At 40.1% G+C, this 12563-nt stretch overlaps 1 protein-coding gene across 1 annotated transcript in view; it reads left to right on the forward strand.

Moving 5' to 3' along the window:
* The window catches only part of LOC144304205 (uncharacterized), a 78231-nt gene extending 76177 nt beyond the window's left edge, over positions 1 to 2054 (forward strand). The window contains exon 9 of the mRNA XM_077882687.1: positions 1038 to 2054. The gene's annotated coding sequence lies outside the window, so the exon portion shown is untranslated. The remainder of the gene's footprint in view (positions 1 to 1037) is intronic.
* The last annotated feature ends 10509 nt before the right edge of the window (positions 2055 to 12563 follow it).

Genomic DNA, 12563 nt, shown 5'->3' on the forward strand with positions numbered 1-12563 from the left:
GATTGCTTTGGCTAGGATGGCTCAGTGGTTGAGCATCTGTCTTCAGTTCAGGGTGTATTCCTGGAGTCCTGGGATCCAGTCCCTCATTGGGCTCCCCACAGGGGGCCTACTTCTCCCTTTACATATGTCTCTGCCTCTCTCTGTGTGTCTCTCATGAATAAATAAATAAAATCTTTTTTAAAAATAAATAAAATCTTAGAAAAAAAAGATTGCTTTGGCTATTTGAGGTCTTTTGTAGTTTCATACAAATTTTAGGATTGTTTGTTCTAGTTCTGTGAAAAATGCTATTGATATTTTGATAAAGAGTTCATTAAATCTATAGACTGGCTTGGGTAGTATAAACACTTTGATAGTATTTGTTCTCCCAATCCATGAGCATGGAATGTCTTTCCATTTTTTTTTCCATTTTTTTTAAGATTTTTATTTATTTATTCATGAAAGACACAGAGAGAGAGAGAAAGAGAGAGAGAGAGAGGCAGAGACACAAGCAGAGGGAGAAGCAGGCTCCATGCAGGGAGCCCAATGTGGGACTGGATCCTGTGACCCCAGGATCGCATCCTGAGCCAAAGGCAGCCATTCAACCACTGAGCCACCCAGGCGTCCCTGTCTTTCCATTTCTTTGTGTTGTCAGAAGGCAAGTTCTTGAGTAAATGAGAGGAAATGGGATCCAATGTACAATATCGAGTAGAGACAGTTCATCTGTTTTATAAGAGGGAAGGAAGATTCTGAGTCAGATATAGGTCAGTAGATAGGTTTGATGATAAACATATAATTAGTTCTTAATCCTTAATCCTTCTTTTTTCTTTCTCAGCCAGTTAAGATGTCTGTCATTAGCTGACAATGTGGACAGGCATGGAGATAGAGAAGACTTAGGATATTAGGGAAAGAGGGAGTGCAAATTCACTAAGCCCAGGGAATCCAAGACTTTAATAAGATGTGTTGATCAGGATAGAGCTCCCACAGAGACTTACTGGATATTACTAGAGATCTATTTGTTTTTTGGGTTTTTTTTTTTAATGTTTGGATTTTTTTTTAAGATTTTATTTATTCATGAAAGACACAGAGAGAGACAGAGACACAGGCAGAGGGAGAAGCAGGCTCCCACAAGGAACCCGATGTGGGACTCGATCCCCGGATCCTGGGATCACGACCTGAGCTGAAGGCAGATGCTCCTCCACCACTGAGCCACCCAGGTGCCCCTAGAGATCTATTTGTAAGATCTGAAAGCCACTACCTCCAGAAACTTCTGGCAGGAAGTCACCGATTTATATTCTGTGGGTATGGTCATTTAACTAGTTGCAATCTATCTTTTGGAAATCTATTCAACCAACTCCTGTTTTTCTACCTTGACCCTGAGGACTTAGAGAAATCCAGGTAGTAGATACCTTTTGAGTTGTCTGCCAAGCCACAAGCCCCATCTCTGAACTCTCCCCACTACCAAGGGTGACCCCTTTGCAGCCAAATTTACATTACATGACCCCACCTCCATTGCCATAGCCAAGTCCAGGGTGGACACATGACCCAAGCTAATCAATTGGCTTTTCCCTCCTGGGAATGGAAACTGGAATTCTAGGTCTCTAAGAGATTGCCCAGAGGGCCCAGCCTAGGGGGAAATTTGGTTATAGGACTGAGCAGCCTTTTTGCACCATGTAGATCAGAGAAGATGAGAACGTGGGCTTGAGTGTGAAGGGGGAGACAAAGAATGAAGCAGATGTGTAGAAAGAACCAGGGACCAGAGACCACGTGGTATTGACAAGATGCAGATGGTATCTGCCTTGGTTCTTGATGACAAAGCAGTTACTTCTATCCTCAGCTGAACTTCCTCCCTTGGGTTATATACAATGTTCTTGCTTCCCCTAGATTCACATTTTACATAAGCAAATCTGAGAACATTTCTGTTACTGTTTAATCCAAACAATCATGATCAAGAGCAAAGATATATCAAATGCTATGCTAAAATCAGGATATACTGTGTCTATATCATATTGCTAATATAGTATAATAAATCAGTTTTGTAAGAAGGAAAAATAAAGTGCCACGAGGCTGGATGATTATTTACTGACTCCGTGTGGACTCTTGGGAGACTTGGAAAGAGAAAAGCAGTAGTCACTATATACAATCCAGCTATATATATTTAAATTATTACAAAACGTATTCAATTTCGGGCAGCCCCGGTGGCAGAGCAGTTTGGCCCCGCCTGAAGCCTGGGGTGTGATCCTGGAGACCCAGGATCAAGTCCCACATCGGGCTCCCTGCATGGAGCCTGTTTCTCCCTCTGTCTGTATCTCTGTCTCTCTTTCTCTGTGTCTATGAATAAATAAATAAAATCTTAAAAAAAAAACTTATTCAATTTGAAAAACAATGAAAATAAAGACAAATTAGTCATTAAGACTATCTTTTTTTTTAAGTTACTTCCCTTTTTTTTCTTTTAAGATTTTATTTATTCATTCATGAGACACACACACAGAGGGACAGAGAGAGAGAGAGACAGGCAGAGGGAGAAGCAGGCTTCACCCAGGGAGTCCGACGCGGACCGATCCCAGGTCTCCAGGATCACCCCCTGGGCCGAAGGCAGGCGCCAAACCGCTGAGCCACCCAGGGATCCCAAGACTATCTTTCTAATACAACCACTGTGAGCATTTGATGTGTTTAATTTAGTCAGTTTCCGGGATGCCTGGGTGGTTCAGCAGTTTAGTACCTGCCTTCCGCCCAGGGTGTGATCCTGGGGTCCCCGGATCGAGTCCCACGTCGGGCTCTCTGCATGGAGCCTGCTTCTCCCTCTGCCTGTGTCTCTGCCTCTCTGTCTCTGTGTCTCTCATGAATCAATAAATAAGATCTTTAAAAAAAATTGTCAGTTTCCTTCCTTATGTTGTTTGTTTTTAAACAATGAAATTAGAGTAAAATATATAATTGCGGGGCAGCCTGGGTGGCTCAGCGGTTTAAGCACCTGCCTTCGGCCCAGGGCGTGATCCTGGAGACCCGGGATGGAGTCCCACATCAGGCTCCCTGCATGGAGCCTGCTTCTCCCTCTGCCTGTGTCTCTGCCTCTCTCTCTGTGTCTATCATGAATAAATAAATAAAATCTTTAAAAATATATATAATTGCATTTCATTAGATATTATGCCATAATATTTCCTGTGTTGCATAGTCTTCATAGCTGAACTTGCAATGGCTGCCTAATAATCTACTGAATAGATATACTATTTTTTTTTATTTTATTTATTTATTCATGAGAGAGACAGAGACACAGGCAGAGGGGGGAAGCAGGCTCCATACAGAAAGCCCGACGTGGGACTCGATCCCGGGTCTCCAGAATCACACCCCGGGCCGCAGGCGGTGCTAAACCGCTGCGCCACCGGGGCTGCCCTGAATAGATATACTATTAAAATAACATGGCAAAAAAAAAAAAAAATACAAAAAAATAAAATAACATGGCAGTGATTATCTGGTACCCTCCAGTCTGAAATTCCAAAAAGAAATTCCTTAGTGAATATAGTTATTTTTATCACGTGAGAAGTTCTTTTTTGTAGGGTTGCGAATAGTTAATCAGACTTTACCATTTCCTGCATCCCTCAAGATTATCGTTTACCTTTTTCTTGGACCTGTTATGAACTGAAGAAAAAGACCATGTTCAGACAACTGGAAAGGAAACTTTCCCCTGTTCCTAACATTTTAGATTGATAAATTAATAAATTGGTATTTGGGTTTTTGCAGTGGCATCTTCTATGTTTGTACCAGTGGCATAATCTATACCTAGATACCTGAAAACAGGTTTCTATGGTGGTCGTACTTAAGTACTACATCCTGTGGGCTCTTTTTGGGAAGTTTGCCAGCCTCCTTCATTCCCATTTCTGTCTTCTGAGCTCTGCCTCATTGACTATGGAAAATCTCAAACCTGAAACCACAAAAACAGCTAAGCAATTGCAGAGTAATTTGCAAGAAGTAGCCAAGTAGAAGATAAAGTGATGTCTACATTCATATACCATCTCATTTTGATAACTTTAAGACTGGATTTCTGTTTTGTTATTCAATGTTAATTTAAGTGCCTTGCCCTCATATACAGATTTAGTGTTATCTGGGTTTTCACTCCTGTCCTCCAATATTTCACTTAAAGCCCTCTTGATTAGTTTGGCATATTTCTGAGAAAATTTGTGTCCCTCAAGTCTTTTAGGGATATGCTCTATCCCTAGCCTAGATACCAGTTTTCATTATCCAAATATGTGATTATTTCCATGCACCTAAGCATCTGCATTCCATATCATTCTTCCTTCCCATTGCCAACCTTCTATTGAAAACACTCATGAGAATGCTGTTTGTATTTCTAAGTACTTCATCTTTTGGTCCAGCATTTCAAAATATACATCCTAGGTCTCCTCTGCAAGGGATGAATGATCTTCTCCACAAATTAGTAAAAGCAGACAGTGACTGCCAAGTTTGATGAGACTGTACACCATATATCACTTTTCAGCTAGGTACTCCAGGAAGGCAGCCTCCCCATGGACCATAGAAGGGACTAAGGTTGCCTCTGCCCTTTTAGGAAGTTGCCAAACACCATTCAATTAATAGTTCATTGTGGACTCTAGTGTAGCAAGCAGCTTTACAGGCCTACCACAGAGGCATCTAACAGTTTAACAGATCTCTCAAGGTCTAGTAACCCTATCTTTACACTCTCTACTCCTTGTGAAGTTTCATTATTTCATTTTGTCCTATATTCTTATTTTTACCTTAAGGTACTATTAAAGTACACAAATAAAATGTAGATGCAGTTTTACTAACCATCTGGACAAACAAATTTATAGAGTAAAGAAAAGAAAGTCCTTGGAGCACCTGGTTGGCTCAGTGGGTAGAGTATGCAACTCTTGATCTCTCAAAGTCTTGAGTTAGAGTCCCATGTTGGGAGTGGAGACAATAAATAAATAAATAAATAAATAAATAAATAAATAAATAAATAAATAAATAAAAAAAAATCCTCTTCTCTCTTAACTCATTCCCACTCTCCAAAAATATATACAAACATACACCTTACAGCGATACCACCATTCTTGAATCCTACCATTAAGATCTGATCCGTTGGCTCAATTAGTTAAGCATCTGACTCTTGATTTTGGCTCAGGTCCTGATCTCAGAGTTGTGAGATCCAACCCCACCTTTGGGCTCTGAGCTGGATGTGGACCCTGCTTGAGCTTCTCTCTCTCCTCTCCCTTTGCCCCTTCCCTCTCTAAAAAAAAATGAAAATAAAATAATTCTGATCTACTCTCTGTTTAAACTGTGTTTTTTTCTAAGAATTTTTTCCTTGGTCCTCTTCTTACTACAAACTCTTCCTGAGTAATCTCATCTACAGATGAGGTATACTCATAACTTCAAACATTATCTCATTTTAATAACTTAAAGATCAATGTGGTTTATAATCACCTTAGTACAATATATAACCAGATTTTCACAGTGGTCTACTAACTGCCAGACTGCTAGCCTCTAGATGCAAATGCCTAGGGGTGACTGGTGGCACAGTTGGTTAAACATATGTCTTCAGCTCAGGTCATGATCCCAGGGTCCTGGGATTGAGCCCTACATTGGGCTCCCTGCTCAGTGGGAAGTCTGCTTAACTACTAGCTCATATTCTCTTGCTCTCTCTCTCTCTCTCTGAAATAAACAAATAAAATCTTTAAATAGATCAGTAAAGGGATCCCTGGGTGGCGCAGCTGTTTAGCGCCTGCCTTTGCCCCAGGGCGCGATCCTGGAGACCCGGGATCGAATCCCACGTCGGGCTCCCGGTGCATGGAGCCTGCTTCTCCCTCTGCCTATGTCTCTGCCTCTCTCTCTCTCTCTCTCTCTCTCTCTGTCTGTGTGTGTGACTATCATAAAAATAAATAAATAAATAAATAAGTAAATAAGTAAGTAAGTAAATAAATAATGGCTTTAGTTTTTAAAAATTACATCCTGGGGATCCCTGGGTGGCTCAGTGGTTTAGCACCTGCCTTTGGCCCAGGGCATTGTCCTGGAGTCCAGGGATCAAATCCCACATGGGGCTCCCTGCATGGAGCCTGCTTCTGTCTCTGCCTCTCTCTCTGCGTTTCTCATGAATAAATAAATAAAACCTTTAAAAAAAATTTAAAAAAATAAAAATTACGTCCTTACACAGTTTTCAGTTTTCATTCTTCTTATACTGGGAAAGTTTCTTCAGTGACTTCTTAATGTCTCTGATAGAGAATGTTCTAGGATATTTTGTAAATTTTCCCATAATCACAGCTCTGAGCTCAGATGCTTGAGTGTCTAATATCACATAAAGAGTTAAAAGCTGGGGCGCCAGGATGGCTCAGTGGTTGAGACTCTGCCTTCTGCTAAGGTCCTAAGGTTGTGATCCAGTCCTGGGATAGAGTCCTGCATCGGGCTCTCCATAGGGAGCCTACTTCTCCCTCTGCCTATGTCTCTGCCTTTCTCTGTGTGTCTCTCATGAATAAATAAATAACATTTTTAAAAAAGAATTAGAAGCTGAGAGCCTGATTGTATAACATAAATTTATTTATTTGCCACATAAGAGTAGATTTTTTTGAATAATGTTTTTTTCTTTTTTTTAAAGACTGAGTCCCGAATAGGGCTCCCTGCAGGGAGCCTGTTTCTCCCTCAGCCTGTGTCTCTGCCTCTCTCTTGCTATGTCTCCCATGAATAAATAAATAAAATCTTAAAAAAAAAAAAAAGGGAAGAAAAACTCTCCTTGTGTTTTTCCTCCCCTCTGCTACTAATACACTCACACTTACAACGCTCCACCTCACAACACTTCTGACACAAACTCTAAAGGAAAAAAAAACATTTCTCCTTCACTCACATTCACAGCACTTCTGTGTGTGGGTTTTTCCCAACACCAAAGAATTCTCAGATACTCTGGATACCAGCTGGGTGTTTTACTGTGCTACGGTGCAGGGGTGAAAGAGCACCTGACTCTGAGGGGCTTAAACAGACCAGATTTGGCTGCTCACCACTGACAAAATCCAAAGGCAGAGAGACAAGTGGTGCTGAAACAAGAAAGGAATTTAATTTGTGAGGCTCAAACCAGGAAGACAGGAATCTAGTGTCTTAAAGACTGTCTCCAAACCACTGAAAATACTTCCAGGTTTAGATAAGGAAAATGTGGGACAAAAGTAGGCAGTGAAGGTCAAGTCAATCATTGTCTTGGGGTCAATCAGGGGCAGGTGGGGGTCTTGCTGGCCCAGGGCAGTCCTTGCTGCTTGAAGGGTAGTTTCAGTTGCCAGGAGGGGATGCTGAGCCAAGAGACTAGCCAGAAAGAAGAACCCAACTGAAACAGCTTAAAAGCATCAAGTTGAACAAAAATCAAATGGCTGCACTGATGCTTCAGTGAAGCTTGATTTTATTTTATTTTTTAAGACTTTATTAATTTATTCGTGAGAGACACAGACATAGGCAGAGGGAGAAGCAGGATCCCTGAGGGGAGCCCAATGCAGGCCTCCATCCCAGGACCCGGAATCACAACCTGAGCCTAAGGCAAATGCTCAGCTCCTGAGCCACCCAAGCGTCCAGAAGCTTGATCTTAAAGTAACCTTTTACCTCTCATTCACAAACCTCCCCTCCTCCCTTCTTGGCCTTTTGTTTCAGGAACCCCATACCAGCCGCTGAGGACACAAGTAACTAGGCTGGCTGGCTTTACGTTCACAATTGCTGTGAAAACTGGCTAGATCCTGTATTTCCCTAGAAAACAAACCATTCCATCTCCCTTCCTCTGGGTGGTCTTGCAGTTTTTGAAGGCCAAAGCCTGCTGCAGCCTCCTTTCCCAGCAAAGCAATAAAGCTATTGTTCCTCTTTATCCCAAACTCTGTCTCCATGTTATATTTTGACTCTGAAGCATGGAGGTTGTTTTTCGACAACACAAGTAGAAAGTTTGAAGTAAAAATGGAGACAGCCAAATTCCTCTTTCAGAGGCCCCCATCTAAATTTATTAGGCAGTTAAAGGTGAAGTAAAGGCTCTTCTTGAGTCTTGGGCCTTAATCGTCCTCAGTTCAAAATAATCTACATGCCAAAATGGCATATTTCGGGGTGGCCTGCCCTGAACCCTATCATACCTTTCTTTTTTTGTCTCTTAAAGTCTACCCTTCAGAGATAAATATGGTTAACTTAGCTTAATGAAGAAGAAAATTGAACACCCAAAAAATATGATTTTTATTGATAAAGTTCATATTTCCAATTATTGAATCAGCTGTTTTCTTTTAAGGAATGTGTGTCACGATTGCTAATTGACTGGAGTTACATCTGTGCTGGGGAGAAAAATGCATATACATATTTGCACTAATGTTTTTTATGCACATTTCTATCCCTTTTCCTCTACATTATACCAGTAGCTGAGATTAAAGGTTCTCCTTTAGAATAAAACGTTGTACATTAAGAAGCCCCAGAGACTTCAGCGATATTAAGCATATCACTCTTCCAAAACTCAAAATCAAAGTAGAAATTTGAGGGGCTCCTGGCTGGCTCAGTCAGTGGAGCATGCGAGTCTTGATCTTGGGGTTGTGAATTCAAGCCCCACATTGGACATAGAGCTTAAAAAAAAAAAAAAGTGGAAATTTGATTTCTGAGAAGTAAAATAATCTGCTGGCATTTCTAGCTCAGCTTCTCACACTAATTCATAAAGACCTAGCCAGCCATTGTGAGCACACTCAGAAAAACTGCTGGGTAAGTTATTCTATGCATCAACCCCCAGACATTCTTCTTTTCTTCCCTTGCATCCCAAAAGTACTGTATTGTTCACTTGCTCTGTGCTGTATCCAGAGCATTTTTTTCTGATTCATTTGCCTGTGAAAATCTGTTTCCCATCTTTTATTTTCCCTAACATCCACTACCTTCTACAGCTTAGAGTACACTTTATGAAAACAGATTCCCACAGCCCCACCTTCCTCCAGCCATTTCTCCACAGTCAAAAAATTATCCCTACCAACTGACTCTGATTTTCTTTTTTTTTAATACTAAATTAATTTTTATTGGTGTTCAATTTAGCAACATACAGAATAACACCCAGTGCTCATCCCGTCAAGTGCCCCCCCCTCAGTGCCCGTCATCCATTCACCCCCACCCCCCGCCCTCCTCCCCTTCCATCACCCCTAGTTTGTTTCCCAGAGTTAGGAATCTTTATGTTCTGTCTCCCTTTCTGATATTTCCCACACATTTCTTCTCCCTTCCCTTATATTCCCTTTCACTATTATTTATATTCCCCAAATGAATGAGAACATACAATGTTTGTCCTCCGATTGACTTACTTCACTCAGCATAATACCCTCCAGTTCCATCCACGTTGAAGCAAATGGTGGGTATTTGTCATTTCTAATGGCTGAGTAATATTCCATTGTATACATAAACCACATCATCTTCATCCATTCATCTTTCGATGGACACCGAGGCTCCTTCCACAGTTTGGCTATTGTGGACATTGAAGCTATAAACATCAGGGTGCAGGTGTCCTGGCATTTCATTGCATCTGAATCTTTGGGGTCAGTCCCCAACAGTACAATTGCTGGGTCGTCGGGCAGGTCTATTTTTAACTCCTTGAGGAACCTCCACACAGTTTTCCAGAGTGACTCTGATTTTCTTATTGGGTGTCTCCCAACTGTTGGCTTAACAAGGCAGACTCAGACAAAGCAATTTAAATTAAGTATGTGTTTGACTCATATTCTTAACTTTCTAATTGAAAAACTAATATCTCTTTTAAAATTACTTCTTTTAAAATAAAAATAATATGCATACATTACAGAAAATTGAATATGTGGAATATATATATATATATATATATATATATATATATATAATGGAATATTACCCATAAAAAAAAAGAATGAAATCCTGTCATTTGCAATAACCTGAATGAAGCTAGAGAGTATAATGGTAAGTGAAATACATCAGTCAGAGAAAGACAAATACCATATGATTCACTCATTTGTGGAATTTAAGAAACAAAACAAAAAAAGGGGGTAAGAAGAGAGAGAGAGAGAGGAACCAAGAAACAGACTCTTTTTTTTTTTTTTTAAAGGATTGGTATGCTTTTTTTTTTTAATGATAGTCATACAGAGAGAGAGAGAGAGAGAGGCAGAGACATAGGTAGAGGGAGAAGCAGGCTCCATGCACCGGGAGCCTGACGTGGGACTCGATCCCGGGTCTCCAGGATCACGCCCTGGGCCAAAGGCAGGCGCCAAACCGCTGCACCACCCAGACTCTTAACTATAAGAGAACAAACTAATGGTTACCAAAGAGGAGATGGGTGGGGTATGGGTGAAATAGGTCATGGGGATTAAGGAGTACACTTGTGATCAGCATGGGGTGATGTATAGAATTGATGAATCTCTATGTTGTACACCTGAAACTAGTATAACGTTGCATGTTAACTAACCGGAATTTAAATAAAAACTTTTGAAAGAAGAAAATTTCAGTTAAAAAAAGAAAATATTGATAGCATACAAGAATGAAAAAAGTATGAATTTTTCCATTTTTTTCCTCCTTTTTTTTTTTTTGTATTTGCTCTTTTGTGGGGGGGAAAGTTCTCACTGTACTGTAAGGAAAATGTGAAGAATACATAAAGAAAATTATGGCCAATTTTTCCTCCTTTTTGTAAGATGAAGGAACAAATTTTTGTTATCCAATGGATATTCCAAGAATTCCCTAAAATATTTTATTATTATTTATTTTATTTTATTTTTTAAAGATTTTATTTATTCATGAGAGACAGAGAGAGAGATACGGAGACAGAAGCAGAGGGAGGAGAAGCAGGCTTCATGCAGGAAGCCGGATGTGGGACTCGATTCCTGGACTCAAAAATCACGCCCTGAGCTAAAGGCAGATGCTCAACCACTGAGCCACCCAGGTGTCCCATCCCTAAAATATTTTAAGAACAAAACATATTCTAATATTTCTGAATAGACAGCCTAATATGGCAAAGACAGGACCAAGAAGAATTGGCCAGAAGAGGCAATATATGTATAGAAGTCATTTTTAAAATACAAGATATATTTATTATAACTATTTAAAAGCCACAGCAATAAAGAACAGTGATTGCTAGGAATGAATTTTTGGTCAAAATTATCAAAAGTGTTAGGAAGAAGACCAGATAATTAGTAGAATATTTTGGTGATTAAAAAGAATATCTGATATCTATACACATATTAAATTGGTCATTTTCCAAAAAGAAAATCCAGATTCTGGTTTGACTCTTCTTTTTTTAATTTTTTTTTAGTTTGACTCTTTTTTAAAAAAAGAATATATCCACATTAAAACATAATTTTTTTAAAAAGATTTTATTTATTTATTGATGAGAGACACACACACAGAGACAGAGGCAGAGGGAGGAGAAGACTCCATGCAGGGAGCCTGATGTGGGACTCGATCCCAGGACTGCGGGATCACAACCCAAGCCGAAGGCAGATGCTCAACTGCTGAGCCACCCAGGTGTCCCGAAACATATTTTTTTTTTCAAAACATAATTTTTTTAGAAGATTTTATTTTTAATTAATCTTTACACCCATTGTGGGACTCAAACTCACAATTCCAAGGTCAAGAGTTGTATGCACTTCTGACAGAGCCAGCAATATGCCCCAAAACATTATTTACAATAGCCCAGATATGGAAGCAAACTAAATGTCCATTGATAAATGAACAGATAAAGAAGCTGTGGTGTATAATGAGATACCACCTCACACCAGTGAGAATGGGGAAAATTAACAAGGCAGGAAACAACAAATGTTGGAGAGGATGCGGAGAAAAGGGAACCCTCTTACACTGTTGGTGGGAATGTGAACTGGTGCAGCCACTCTGGAAAACTGTGTGGAGGTTCCTCAAACAGTTAAAAATATACCTGCCCTACGACCCAGCAATTGTACTGTTGGGGATTTACCCCAAAGATACAAATGCAATGAAACGCCGGGACACCTGCACCCCGATGTTTATAGCAGCAATGGCCACGATAGCCAAACTGTGGAAGGATCCTCGGTGTCCAACGAAAGATGAATGGATAAAGAAGATGTGGTTTATGTATACAATGGAATATTACTCAGCTATTAGAAATGACAAATACCCACCATTTGCTTCAACGTGGATGGAACTGGAGGGTATTATGCTTAGTGAAGTAAGTCAGTCGGTGAAGGACAAACATTATATGTTCTCATTCATTTGGGGAATATAAATAATAGTGAAAGGGAATATAAGGGAAGGGAGAAGAAGTGTGTGGGAAATATCAGAAAGGGAGACAGAACGTAAAGACTGCTAACTCTGGGAAACGAACTAGGGGTGGTAGAAGGGGAGGAGGGCGGGGGGTGGGAGTGAATGGGTGACGGGCACTGGGGGTTATTCTGTATGTTAGTAAATTGAACACCAATAAAAAATAAATTAAAAAAAAAAAGAAGCTGTGGTGTATATATACAATGAAATATTACTCAGCCATTAAAAGAATGAGATCTTGCTATTTGCAACAACATGGATGGACCTCGAGGGTATTATGCTAAGTGAAGTAAGTTGCACAGAGAAACACAAATAACATATGATTTGATTTATATGTGGTATCTGAAAAACAAAATAAA

Source organism: Canis aureus, chromosome 33, assembly GCF_053574225.1.
Source record: "Canis aureus isolate CA01 chromosome 33, VMU_Caureus_v.1.0, whole genome shotgun sequence".
Lineage (NCBI taxonomy): Eukaryota > Metazoa > Chordata > Mammalia > Carnivora > Canidae > Canis > Canis aureus.